Below are 15,505 nucleotides of genomic sequence, written 5' to 3'. Positions count from 1 at the left end.
GCTACTAGGAATAATATAGCAAGTGGTTCAACTAAGTGGGAAGATTACCCTTCTCTGAAGATAAATCCCATGGTCACGCTACTGTGTGATGAGGACACTCTTTTTTATATTGGTATGTTGACACCTTGTGTTGAAGATGAAGGTTAGTAGAAACCCAAGAAGGAAACCCTAGGACAACTAAGGGTGGATGTAAGCTTTGAAATAAGAACTAGAAGGCTAACATCAAGGGTGGCAAGAACTAAGACAACTTCCCAAGACACTTCTCATGGGAAGTAGTAGACCTTAGAGGACATCTAGAGAGGTGAGAAATGAAGTTTCTCACTTTAAATATTAGGGCCTTAAATAGCTGGAGGAAGCAATTTCCTCTAAAGAATATGGTTTATGAACATAAGGTTGATATTGTCCTCATCCAAGAGGTCAAAATAAACAAACATAATTTTGACAAAGTTGCGAGATACATATAGAAAGGAGCCAAATATTCTTATAGTGAATCCTTTGGCACATCAAGAGGGATTATGACTATGTGGAACCCTAATAAGATTAATGGGATTCAACTCCATTTCCACCCTCACTTCTTTGTTGTACAAAGTTTGTTGATGTTGGTACTGATTGGGTCCTCTTCAACTTCTATGTTCCTAATACTAGAGGAGGGAGATTTCATGGGTGGAAGGAAGCCTTGGCTTACATGGCTAACCTTAAAGATACTAAGCTCATATGTGCTTTGGATTTAATACTTCACTATACCCCTCAAAAAATCTTGGAGGACTTGAGGATGTCTCCAAAACCATGCATGACCTAGATGGGTTTCTGAGGAGGAAGGACTTCATAGATATGGAAATTAAAGTTGTACAATTTACTTGGTCTAACAATAGGTTGGGAGAAAACCTCATTCAAGTTAGGTTGGATAGAGTGCTCCTTTCTACCATCTATGATATACTAGCTTACACCTTTGTGCAAGGATATCCCAAGAACTGAGGGAAAATTGGGCACCATTCAAGAAAGAATTTTGGAGGGTGATCTTTTAGAGGACACAATCGAGGGAAAATTGGGCACCATTCAGGAAATAATTTTGGAGGGTGATCTTTCAGAGGCCACACATGAGGAGTACAAGAGTTGGAGAAGGAAATTGATATGGGGAGTTGAAAGAGAGAAAGTGTTTTGGAAACAAAGATCTAGAATCTAGTGGCTCACTAAAGGGGATAGGAACGTGAATTTATTCCATAGATTGGCTTCTAAACACAAGAGAAGGAACACTATCATGAAAGTTGTTGATAATAATGGACGAAAATTGGAGGAGGATGAAGTGATAAGAAAATAGACCACCATTTATTTCCAGGAGATCAACCTATCAAATATATAGGTGGACCTGAGGGTAGAGAATGACCTACTAGAAATCATAAGGTCGATTTTCAATGAAAGGATGAACCAAGATTTGATAAGTAATGTTACTGAAGAAGAGGTAAGAGTAGTGATCTTTTCAATGGGTGTGTTCAAGGCTTCAAGACCAGATGGGTTTTCCCCAGCTTTCTTTTAGGAGTTCTAGGAAATCATCAAATATGATATTATTCACACAATTAAAGACTTAGTTAGAACTGGATGAATTCTTAACGAGATAAACTAGATGTTTATTTTTCTAGTCCCCAAGGTTGTTGACCCCACTCGCCTAGAAGACTATAGACCAATAATATTATGAAATGTTATATACAATATTTTATCCATGGTGATGGTCAACCGCATGAAGCTTATTTTTAACAAAGCTATTAGCCCCACACAAAATGGGTTTGTCCTAGGAAGGTTGATTTGGGATGTTGTGTTAACCTCCCATGAGGCTCTTTTCTATATGGTAAAAAGTTGAAACCCAGGTATGGCTCTAAAACTATATATTTAAAAGGCCTATGATAAGGTAGGGAGAGAATTTCTTCACAAAATCCTAAGGAAGTTTGGTTTTGGAGAAAATTCCATTTCTATAATTAGGGAGATGATAAACATTATCTACTATTCAGTGTTGGCCAACGGATCTCTGGGAGAATTTTTCCATGTGGAGAGGGGGCTAAGATAGGGTGACCCCTTATCACCATTATTTTCATCATGTTGGCCAATATTTTGGGAAGAAACCTCTTGCCTATGGTGTCTAGAAGGGAAATTATGGGGGTCAAAATGGTTGCAGCTCCCCCATCAAAGGTGTTACAATAATTCATTGATGACACCTTCCTTTATGGTTTATCCTCCATTAGAGAAGCTAAGACCTCAAAAAAAATCCTAAATAAGTATGCCAATATCTCAAGATATTATATAAATTACCAAAAAATTAAACTCTACTTCTTCAACATGGACTTGATATTGCAACAATGAATTTCCAAGGAGATAAATTATAGGGTGGTGAGCCTCCACGACACCTACCTAGATCTATCTCTTACTATGAAGGAGGTTGCCCCCCAATTTTGGAATGTTGTGGTGGAAAGAATTTAGAAGAATCTTGTACACTGGAAAAGTAAGGTTCTCAGTCATGTGGGGAAATTGCTACTTATTGTGACCACCTTACAGGGAATCCTTGACTATTTTCTTTCTTTATTTAAAATATCTAGCTGTACTAGAGACATCTTGGAAAAAATATGCTAGAACTTTTCATGGTCTAGAATAGAGGATAGATCAAAGCTAATTCTTGGTAGTTGGGAGAAAGTCTATAGAACTAAGTCTCAGGGGGGTAAAAATCTAAGAAGAATAGGGGACTTGAATGTGTGCTAAATACATAAGAGGGGGGCCTTATAAATCAAGCCCTTTCAAATTACAACTTCCCTAGTGGTCCAAGGATTTGGACCAACATTATTAAAACCAGAAAACACCTAAGAGATGGAATGAGGTGGAATATTGGTGATGTGATAGTAATCTAGTTCAATTTTGGGATGATAAATGGATTGGAGATACACTTTGAGACTCACAAAGTTTGATGGCATGTAGGAACAAGGAGGTAATTTTGTTGGTACTAGGGTTTGCAACTATATTTACAACAAGGAGTGTAAGACCTTCAACATGGAAAACTTTAATCTGATTGGAAAAGCTACATATACGAAACTTGCCTCCTCCTAGCAAAAGTACATATTCCATCCTTCTTGGACATAGATAAATGTATATGGAAAAGGAACCTAAGTGGAGAATTGGGTGTCAGATTAGCATGCAATAGAATAATTTGGGAGTTGGAGACCTAGTGTGAAGAATGGTTTGGCATTCTCACCTCCTCAAGAAAATAAATTTCTTTTGGTGGAATATTATGCATAATAGTATTGTTGCTATTGATAATCTCAAAAGGTATGGATTCCATATTGGGAACAAGTGTGTGTTATGTGGCAAGGATGAGGAGACTATCTCTCATATTTTAATCCATTGTTCCTATTCTAATAAAATATGGAAAGATTTATTTTTTTAGTTGGGATTACCTAGGATATGAATAAGGATGTTCACCAGTTTACAACAAGTTGGCAGAGCCCCTCCCATCACCCTCTCATTCGGTTGATCTAGAAAGTCATTCCCCTCTATTTTTTTTAGAATATATGGAAGGAAAGGAATAACCACATATTTAGAGATAAATTATCCCTCCCCCTAAGGTGGTTTTCCAAAAATTTATGGATCTAATAAAGGGAGTGTGCCTAAACATGGAACTGGGAACTACCTTCCCACCCCTCCCACACATCTTGATAGGTGTTGGGTGAAAATATGGGACACATCAAATTTTATCGAGAAATTGGATAGTTCAAAGATTGGAAAAAGAAAAGGGACCAAAGGGAAGGAACCCCTACTAATTTGGTGAAAACTAAACTTTAATGGCTCAAGAAGTGAGAGTACGACCACTGGAGAGATTCTCGGGGATAAACAAGGTATATGTAGAAGGCTCAATATTTTGGGAAGTGTGAGAAAGTATCCACCAATGAAGTGAAAGAGATTGCTATCCTATAGGGTCTATAAATTACCCTTAATATCAGCTTTATAAAACTAATAATCAAAGGGGACTTCTTAATAACTAGTGTGACAATTAAAGGTGTGAATAGGATGAGTTCGCATGCCACATCATTTATAAGAGATGTGCAAAACCTATTGACTTGATTTAAATAATTCAAAATTCAACATGTCTATAGAGAAATGAATTAAGTGGTGCATAACTTGGTGGGATATAGACAAGAAATTATGAATCAGGAAGTTTGGAAAAGTGAGTAGATCTGTCGGTGTCCACTAGATCTCTCGCTCATCAAGAAAGACTTTTGAAATAACGATGATAGTTTTAATGAAGCAAGTTGTGCATCTCTTTTTCATTAGTGTAATTTATTTAATGGGTATTATGGAAATGGAATGTTTTAATTTGAATGCTTTCTTGCTAAATGATTTGGAGGACCATGTTCACATTATGGTAAATTTAGGGGCGGATTGGGAGAAGGATAACTTAGCTATCAAGGGGATATTAACTCCTATAGTTATGAAACTTCATGCAAATTATAGGTCCACTACCATAGACAATTTTTGGGGTGATTTTTGGAAAGCCTAAAGGATGCAACTTTTCAATTTTTGATGGCTTGTGAGGGTGGGCTACAAAAATATGATGACCTGACAACAAGAGAGTAATTATGATTTTAATTGATTAAGTAGGATTCAGAAGTGTCTTCTGAATACCAAAAACCTTTATTGTTGTGACTAGAATAGGAAGGTGAGAAAGGGTTTATCTTTGGTTTTTTTGAGCAAGATGTCACAAGGTGTGAGTGGTATTGTTGTAGAGTTGAAAGAGGTAGAGGAGGATCTAGTTATGGATCTCTATGAGGAAGAAGCCATGGAGAATGCTAATGATATAAGGGAAAATCTTACTCTTCACCCTATTTTCTTCTAGGGTCTTGTCTAAGCCTCCTATCTATCCTATTAGGGTTCTTCCACCAACCCTAATTCTGAAAGGATTATAATCCACTCCTTCCCTTCAACTTGCTCACACCAATAATGCAATCAACTCAACTAATAACTTGTTTCATGGATGCCTTCTTGGTTCATCCACACCAAATGACCGAAGATGATCAAAACTACCTAAAAATGGAGAGAAGGGTTTGTCTCTAGCATATTAGATCCATGCCAAGAATCACTAACCAAAAATTCAAATTCATCCCTATCAATTCCAAGAAATTGCCTTAAACTAGGCCTAATAGGGCTACAAGGAATTAGGCCTCCAAACTCACTTTTTGTCACTTAACTTGGAAAAAATCTTAAGAAGGTGACAAAAAAACTTCATATCCTAATACCCTTTAGGAAGACCTTTGAGATTCACCTAGTCTCACTTCCCCAACCTGTCCATATAGTGGGATGCTAATTTTAAGCCTAAACATAAGGGTTTCACCAAAATGCTAACATCACTCACAAGGGTTTACTCAAATCTCTATAAAAACATGTCAATAGGGCTTCTCCTTGGTCAAAGAGATTCTCTACCTTTGTAACCTTCTCTCTATCCCCTTGTATTGAAGAAACCAATGCATTCAACTCCATTAAATGTTGTTTCTATCATTGTGATTCCTAACCATGCTCACTTGGCTTGCATAGGGCATCACTGTAAAAAGGCCAAACAAGATTTCTAGGTCCCAAGCTCTTATGTTCCTATAGTAAAATGAGTCATATCACACATTCTAAATTGCCATATAGATGCCATAGTGGAAAGGTGAGTAATGACCCCATTTTGACAATCTGCTTGGTTCATACCAACGATAGTGAAGAAAACAAAAGATTTTCAAAATGCAAGGAAATGAAACTAGAAGCACTAAATAATCACACACATAACCTATCATTTACATCTAAAAAATTTATAAAAAAACCATAGTGCAGCATTCAATCCATCAAGTACCCTCTTGAAGCAAAAGAACCTGATTGTGGTAAAATAACTCAATAAAATTGCTTGCTCGTTAACCAAAATTATTTCACCTTACTATTTAACCCCTTTTACAAGTCAAGGGATGCCTTATATAGGTCCATTTCACTTTCTCCAACTACTTTGAGGTGGTTATACAACCTTCTTCTCAAAATTGCACTTTTTGCAATAAAAGTTGTCATGACAACTTTTGCAATTTTGAAAAATTGTCATGCCACTTGACAACTTTTTGTCTAATTGGACCAAGCTTGGTCAAAGCCCTCTAAAACTATACTAAGTTATTTAATATGTCACTTAGGATATGAAACTACCATTTTACCCTTTCTTGTCCAATGTAGTCCTTTGATGCACAAATGACATACTTGACAACTTTGACAATAATTGCTCACTACCTAGCAACTTTGGACAAAAAAGAAATATTGGGGACTTCCAAGGACCTAATTAAGCATCCTAAAGCCTAAACCACACTCTAGGACTCACTATCCCTTTATTACACTAGTGGCTTGGCTAAGACCACTATAAGCCAAAACTCAACTAGGAACCCTAGGGTACTAAGTAGCCTTACCTAGGTGCTCCTACACCAGCCAATGTTGGGATTGAGCCATTGAAAATTGAAGAAAATGTTAGGAAGGAAAAGGAAGCATGGACCTACCTAAAATAGGGTGGTTTCATCCCTTTTATGGAAATAATGAAGGATGTGATGAAAAAGTGACCTAGAAATTTATGGACTCGCAAAAAAATAGTTGGGTGAGCATTGATGGGGTTCTCTTTGAAGTCATTGAGGAGTTTATTGCTAATGTTATAGGTCTAGCTATAGAGGGTAAGAGCTAGCGGAAGCAGCCTAGGGTCATAGACAAGATGACCATGTAGAATTTCTTCCATCCCCATGAAGGCCTTGTACACTTGTGTGGTGGATTCACTAGGGAAAAGCTCCTCAAACCATGGAATATGATCTATTACGTTATCATGAGGTATTTCACCCTTGAGGATAGGTTTAAGGTGTGTTAATATACCTTTTACCTATCCTTAAACACTTTATGAATAGGGAATGTATCTCTTTCCCTTGCTTCTTCATTATATAGAAGACTGTGTTTGGAACATTTGCAAAAAGCTTGAGGAAGGGAAAAGTTATATTATCTACCACTAAGCCCTCATTTATAGTCTATTTAAATTTTATAAGGGTCTCCATCCAAAGATCCCCAACCTAAAACCTTCCTCACTTAGACTTACTGAATTATCCCAAGCCCAATCCCTCTCCTCCAAAACCCTAACTGAAAAGGAACCTTCAGCCACCAGTAAAAACTTAAAATATAAAATACATAGGTTCTTGATGATGAAAGAACTGGAACCACTACTAAGAAAGGTAGTAGTTGGTCCAATAAAATATTGAGGGAAAAAAAACCCTTGGTCACTCTAGGTAAGGATAAACCTAATAATTCTAAGTTCATTAATAACTTGAGTAGGAAAACTAGCCTCAAGCCCAAAAGGAAAGCCACTAGAAGGAACTATGGGGAATAAGAGGAGGAGGATATTGGTAGTTAAGAGAAAGAGGATGGGGATATTTCTTAGGAGAAGGACAACCCTCTCATAGCTAGGATGTCTAATAGCTTCAAAACTAAGACCAACACTCTAGAGTCTAAGAAGGATGATGCCATGGGGGTGCAAGGCACAATTACATCACCAATCAAAATGAGTAATTTGGGAGGCCATGCTCAAGGAGGGGTCCAAGTGGGAGGTGATGTTCATAAGGAGGTGAATAATAGGTGTAATTACACCCAAAAGGAGGTAAGCACAATGGGGAAAACTGAAAATTACCAGGGGAGTCCAAATATTTCCAAATTGGAGGAGGCCATTACACCTTGGTCAAGAAGAATGAGCTCTTGGAGGAAAAATTTGATAGGGTTTCTAACTTCTCTATGAGGTTCATGCATTTTATTGCAACTACTCTTCACCTTCTAAATGGTGGTAAGGAGGAAACTACTAATGAAAAGGATAGAGACTACTAAGTCTCTATATGGATTTTTGGTAGACTAGTTGTGGCTGCTCCTAGAGAACCAAAAGCACCAAAGAAAGGATAGTTAGATCCTTTTCGGTGTGCTTCTTTTTTTATTTTCTTTTATGTTATTTTTATTTTAGCCTAGACGGCTATTAATGTTGATACTTTATGGACTAGTTTTATGCCCAACAAGTGTTTTTGTTGTCAGTACTAGTAGTAAAATTAGAAGCATCTTAGCCTAGGGGTTTTTGATATTAAGGAAGGCGGTCAGTTAGCTAATTTGTTTTGACTCTCAACTGATTTTCAGCTCTCTTTTTTGTTTTGGGTCAGCCCCCATTTTGGCTTCTTTTTAATATCAAAAATAAATAAATATAATTTTATGGTTAGGCATATGTTTTTGATAATAATAAAAAGAAGCAAGAGGGTGTTGGCTCATGGTACAAAAAGAAAACATGGGATAGTGTTAAATAACACATTAATAGCACCTAGTGCCAATCATTGAGTAAAAACATCTTTATAGGTCTACCTCTGTCAAAAATAAAGGTCCAAATGCAACATAACCAACAACTATAGATTACATTGTCAATGATCATTATGGGACAAGTCCCCTATATTATTTGCATAATTTAGCCAAAAATAATTACAAAGGACCTAGGTGATCCCTTTAAAACTAATAGTTTCCACATAGTTACACAAAAAAGAAACAAAGGGGGAAATAAATTCATACTTAAAATCTCCAGTAACTAGAATCAAGCATCAGATAGCTAGTCTTTCTTTCACAATCATACAAAAAGGTCCAAAGCCAACAAGACCACCAGTTCAGATCAACATTTACAAAGATCTTCCTCCCCATAGAAAACTCTCTTTCCACCTCTACAGAAATCCACCTCAATAGAAGAAGGGAGATGAAAAAACACAAAACCAATGATGATGAAATGAAACATCCAAACATCATCACTACCACTAGTGGTAACCCAACTTCCCTTTACATAAATATGGATCACTTCTACCTCGAAAATTGCAAGCTTGATCTCCACCTCTATAGGAGACAACCACACCATCAAATAATCCATGAAGGGGGCAAAGAGAAAACTTCAATCCCACCACCTAGGTAAAAAAAATTCTCATAAACATAATAAAAAGGGAAGCCCTCTGAATAAGGAACTATATGCCTAGTAAAGGGGGCAGTTAGGCTTGATCCAAAGGCTCAAGAGTACATAAACACTTATTAGACCAGTCAACATCTTTTCTCATTAGGTATTTGGACTTCTTCTCATTACTTGGCCACAAATCCAAACTAGACATACTCTAATGAAAATTCATGAAAGTACCCAAGCACGTTGTGACAATATCCCCAAACATCATGAGGACAACATTAGCACAAATAATTATGGTATACTTAGTCCAAGAGAGCTACTTACCAACCCAAAATATAAAGTAGGGGCTAACATCATTCTCAACAACACACAAAGAATAAATGACTCCAAATATCTAGTTCCATCCAGCTTCTTCAAATTTTTAATTAACATAGAAATAGTCTAGAAAAACTTGGATACACCAAGTTTGTCCTATAATGGTCACATAGAAAATCAACGAGAAAAAAACACAACACTAACATTTTATGTGAATCCCAATATGCTTCATGTGAACAATAAAGAGAGAAGACCCCTTTGTATACAACCATCTTTGATTTCCCTGAATAGTATAAAAGTTACCCAGAAAAAGGAGCATAGTGGCCCTCAAAAGAGTAAGGCACAAACCAAAACTCACCAAATAAATGTCCAAAAATGTACCTTGAGATTTTCTCATTGTAGGATAATTGAACACCTATTGATCAATCAACCAAACTAGAGTCGTAAGCAATGAATTGGGTTGCAACTCTGTTACCTTGATATTTTTACCTCAGAAGTTAAGGGAAGGTTAATTCAAAAATTAGAGTAGAGTTGAAATGCTTAATTTTTCTTTCTCTCTATACTAAACCTTATCTCTTCACAAAATTTTCTCTCTCCTTGTACCAAAATCATCTCTCTTAATGTACTTTACTCTCCACATTTATCTCCTCAAACCTTAACTATTTTCCCTAATCTAAACTTTTGAACTCCAACTCGAACTTTTAAATAACCACCAACTAGAAATAAAATAGAAATATGTAATCTAAAAAATTGATTCTTGACAAAAAAATTTGAAACAGAGAGACCAAGGATAGATTATGGACACTTATCAAATGAAGACATCTTTCCATCTCTGGCATGAATCATGAAGGTGGTGCGTGAATGTACACAGAAAATGAGAGAAACATCAAAAGAGAGTGTTGGTCATTTGATAACATTGGTAAAGATGAAGCTCCACATTTGGAATGTGTAGAGAAATAAGATTATAAAGATATCAAATAACTTTTTGACAAAATGCTTTTGGACTAACCCAATCATAGGCAAGGTGCATGCACTATTTGACCAAGGTCTTCATCCTTGCTACCCCCATGGAGGAGATTATTAAGGTTTGGTTGGAAGCCATAGACAAAGCACGGGGATTGTTTGACATAGTTCCCCTTTATACCAACTCATAACATCTTTCTCAAATCAGCTTTAATACATTCAAACTATGCTTTGGTTGATATGAAACAGAAAGTATGTGTGTCTTCTATGACAAAGCATGCAAGGTGGTGATAGATAGAAGGTCTCAATGCCTCACAGAGAATGCATTGATAGATAGAAGGTGTCAAAGATACACTCAAGAAAATGATGTCAATGAAGTACCATCCCATGTGGGAAGTGTTCCCAGAAGCAATATTTGAATGTTGAGTGAGCTCCACCTATTTGACAAAGTATTTATGTGGAGAAATAAGATTATAAAGATATCAAATAAATTTTTAACAAAATTCTTTTGGACTAACCCAATCATAGGCAAGGTGTGTGCACTGTTTGACCAAGGTCTTCATCCTTGCTACCCCCATGGAGGAGATTATTACGGTTTGGAAGCCATAGACAAAGCAAGGGGATTGTTTGACATAGTTCCCTTTTATATCAACTCATAACATCTTGCTCAAATCAGCTTTCATACATTCAAACTATGCTTTGTTTGATATGAAATAGAAAGTATGTGTGTCTTCTATGACAGAGCATGCAAGATGGTGACAGATAGAAGGTCTCAATGCCTCTAGAGAATGCATTGATAGATAGAAGGTGTCAAAGATACACTCAATAAAATGATGTCAATGAAGTACCATCCCATGTGGGAAGTGTTCCCAGAAGCAATATTTGAATGTTGAGTGAGCTCCACCCATTTAACAAAGTATTTATGTGGAATGTTAGTTTGTTGGATAAAATGATTCAAGAATATGCTCAAAATGGATTGCATAAGTAAGCTCTCAATAGTTGTGGATCACTGAACCACTATTAGATATCTAACACATAAAATTAAGGAAATATTCTACTAAAAACCATTTTTACTATGCATAGTGTTCTTCATGGCTCATTGGAAGATACTTAGGAACTATCATCCAAATGTTGATGTTAACAAAGCTTTAATTGAAATGAAAGTAACAATTAGAACCATGAAGACAAGGATGTGGAATGTTTGAGAGAATGTCACCACTTTAAGATGTACTAATCATAGAGAATAAGCATGTGTGGAAGATGGAATTTTCAAACATGAAGTTAAGGGTAACAATTTGAAGTGGAAATCTACCAGTGTTGATCTATGTGCTAGTTTCATTGTCAATGATAGAATGTGTACTTGGAGGATTGCAACAGAAGACAATCTTGATAGATGCAATAATTTAGTCATTCCTTATAGATTAAAAAGTGACACATGTCACTTAGTAACTCTATAATTAGGATGTTGTGCTTTGACTCCTTAAGAGATTGGAGTTGGTTGTAACTTGCATTCCAAATTCTCAAACTCTAACTTTTGAGGTAGTTACGAACTTGAAAAGGTGTTTATGCTAGAATAGATTATAAAATCATGAATAATATGTGTAAAGAGGGAATTTTTAGATTTTGAGACAAAGGTCACTTATTTTTTGATAGAAAGGAAATTTTTGGAAAGTGCATACAATTCTTGTTCTTGTAATCAACAATTTTTTTATGTTCTTGGTGCTAAGAAATAAAAGGAAGTGCATTTTGTGTTCTCTTTTCTACAAAGTTTTAACTATTTGGGTGTTGAAAATTGTTGCAATTATTATTTTCACGATATGGCATAGATTTTAGTGAACCATCAAATCATCACTGAGATAATGCTAGCCTTCAAGCATAATTCTTGATCATTCTTATTAGCGATTTAAGTTGTTATAGGGAAGATCTAAAGTCGTGTGGTGCATTTGTCATCAATAGCTTTCTTTTGATCTTCTAAATTTAAATACATTTTCATTGAAAAATCAAAAATACCCATATCTTACGAAGGAGATGTCCCTCTCAAACGCAGAGAAAGATTTAATCTAATAGTTATCAGTTGTGATCTCTCCAATTGTCAGCACACATGTCACTGTTTATGAGGTGAAAAGGGTCATTTTCAGAAGTAACTTCACAATGACAAATATGTTTACCAAAAAACCCCAATATCTTTCATAGGTTTTCTTGACCCAACTCCAATAACCATAGAAAGAGTTGAATGGGCAAGAAAAGAAGCAAGCACAAGAACCCCTCATGAATCCCCTTGACAAAGCTCTCTAAATCTATCATTGTCCAAAAGAACCCTCGTCCAAGTCACTCCATAATGCCAGGAGTCTAAGAAGAAAATGTGCCCCAACAGAAAGGGGGGGACAAAAGAACTCCCAATAGTATTATAGCATATTAAAGACATGGAAAATAGAGATTGAGGACCTTTTCCACAACTCCCAATCTAGATGTTGCAAGTCCTAAAGACAACCAATGGATTCACATAAACTAGATACGAGAGGTAGAAGGGCCCACATCATCAGACCCCCAACTTTTGAAAATTTTAGGAAACCACCAAGAACACACCATCATTGAAAATAGAAAAAGATATGGGAATAGACCCCTCTAAATACAAATCCCAGCACAGGAAAGACAAAGTGGGTCCAGATCAATCCTTCCCCAAAATGAGAAAGAAACCAAAGAGAAAAGGAACACAACCTAAGAAATCCTCCCACACAAGGAACCAAGCATTTAGATGAGGAAGAAAGTTACCCAAGTATGTAAATAGATCAATGATCCACTTGTAGGAAGTCTTAAATGCCAAAATAACTTCATACACGCAAATCTCAGTGGAGAACTCCTAATACAACAAATCACTAGCTACATAAACTTCTTCCCAAATCCTCCTAGATCATCTTCCTCTTCAGCATCTTCCTGATTACAGCCTTTAGAATTTGAAAATCCACCCCCGCTCCTCTTCATGCTCAAAGTCATCTCAATAAGATCAAAAAGATGATTGGTTAGGCATATGCTATCTTAAGTATCCCTCTATATTTCATTCTTATGTCTAAAACTCATTGAACTAATTTTTCTAGGTTCTAAGTGAAATCAAAACCCTTGTGATTCACCAAATTCCTTATGAATGTTTATGATTATTCAACATGCTAACTAAATAATATATTTTTAGTTTTCTTAATTTTGTACTTAAAATTCATAGATAGTTTCAATCTAATTAAATTGATTCATTAAAAGATAAATTAACTTACAAGATAATAAAATATATTTTCATTTGAACATGAATTATTTTGTTTAATCTTTTAAAACTCTCTAAAAATTTCAATATTATGATCAATTCTTACTAAGAAGATCAAGTGTATTAGATTTAATGCATGACTTACTTTGATTGTATGTAACAATATGCTTAAATTAAGTTTTTATTTTTTAATATATTTTGGTTATGATATTTTTTGTTAAAGAATAATTGAATATTAATTTATTGCTTTACATTATGGATTAAGTGTTGGTTTATTATTGACTACTTGATAACAAAAATCAATAACATTTAACTAGCACTAGCACTTTTGAAATCATGGTATTGAGGTGCTAATATGATAGGGTTTATCATACTATTTTTCCTAAAGTGGAAAACATCTAAGGGAATAAATAGAAAAACCAATAAGAAGAGGATAGTAAGGGACACGTACTCTTGAGAAACATCCCAAGAAGATACAGATATATTTTATATTTTAAAAGTTCAACAAGTATAAGATTGGCATGTAATACTATTTAATATATTTTGGGAAGACAAACTAATATTCGATGAAATTCCAAAATAACTCTATTCTAACATTTTCCAACCCTTTACCATTTATTTTGTCTTCTAAAAAATATTTTCCAAAAATAAATTTGATGAATGACTTCTTTGGATTCATCATGCTAGGTTAGACTATAATTTTAGTTTGATTATAGAAACTTGTTTTATATTTCTTTATCTAAAATGAATGTAGTTTGTTCAATTTAATTTATCTCCTTCAATTTTTTTTAATTTAGAATTCTCATAACATTTAGGTTAAATAACTAATTAATTGAAATAATTTTTTGATTAATTAAAGCGAGAAGAGCTTGAACCCCTAAATAGAAAGTAACATCAAGTCTAGAACAAATAGGTCATAAGATCATGAGAAGTGACCCAACCAAAAAACCATCAATCTAAACTAATAGCTATAGCTAAAATAAAGGAATAGCTATAAACCAAACTAGGCTTGGTCAAAATAAAATCTCAACCAACTAAAAGAGTTTTAAGAGAGAAAAAAATTATCGCCAGCTAAAAGCAACATAGTTTTAAGATGGACTAAACCACTACTAGCTAAAAATATGAAAAGCAAAAAATTAATAACTAAAAGGACCATGGCACACAAAACTAAAAACCGCATCCAAGTACCAAACTAAATGAACCAGCAACCACCCAACACTAAAAACATCAGGAACCAACACCAAAACATGAACTAGTTGTCGACTTTTGCAGCTCCTTGAGCTAGTCCAGCAAGGAGAACTTGGGATGAGTGAGCTTGAACTCATTAAATTCCTAGGAAGTCTCATGTTGACCCTCTTCCTTTTGTTTCCTCTTTTCCTCCCTCTCTTTCATGCGAGCCTTCAAATACCCAATCTCCCCTTCCATCTTGGTCTAGGCATGGATACTCTGAGAGGCTAGATTATTAATTTTCTCTCCTAGTTAGGCCTCCATACTCCTGATAGACATCAAGGATTTTAGCACCACTTCCTTCTACTCTTCCTTAGGGGGCATTTTTTTCTTAATGTCCTCCACCAGTTGCTCTAGCTTCTCCCAATTTTTTAGCTTCTCTTTCATCCCCCTACCCAATTCTTTCCTAACCTCATCCCTACTACCATCTATCCCATCCATAGCCTTTCTCTTTGCTTCCACAATAGCCTAATTTCTGTTAATTTTTCTATCAGAAAAGTATATTTGAAATAGAAGACACCTAGCCACCACTTTCAACCTATTGTAACAAGAGGCCATCTCTACAAAGTGGAGGGTTAGAGTATCCAAATCAATGGTTCCATCATCTTTTTAGGAATCAAATCAGGCAAGGGCTCAGAAGACACCCTAGGATCATTTGAGTAGGTTAAGTCCCCCATGGGGGGTCTGGGGTACATAGTAAAACCCAAGGAAAGAGGAGTAAGAAACTCAGATGAATTATCTGAGGTCCAATAAGTTTTAGTGGTAAA

This window comes from Cupressus sempervirens, chromosome 10, assembly GCF_028749045.1.
Source record: "Cupressus sempervirens isolate cs-2001-9-10 chromosome 10, ASM2874904v1, whole genome shotgun sequence".
Classification (NCBI taxonomy): domain Eukaryota; kingdom Viridiplantae; phylum Streptophyta; class Pinopsida; order Cupressales; family Cupressaceae; genus Cupressus; species Cupressus sempervirens.
This window is presented reverse-complemented; position numbering follows the sequence as displayed.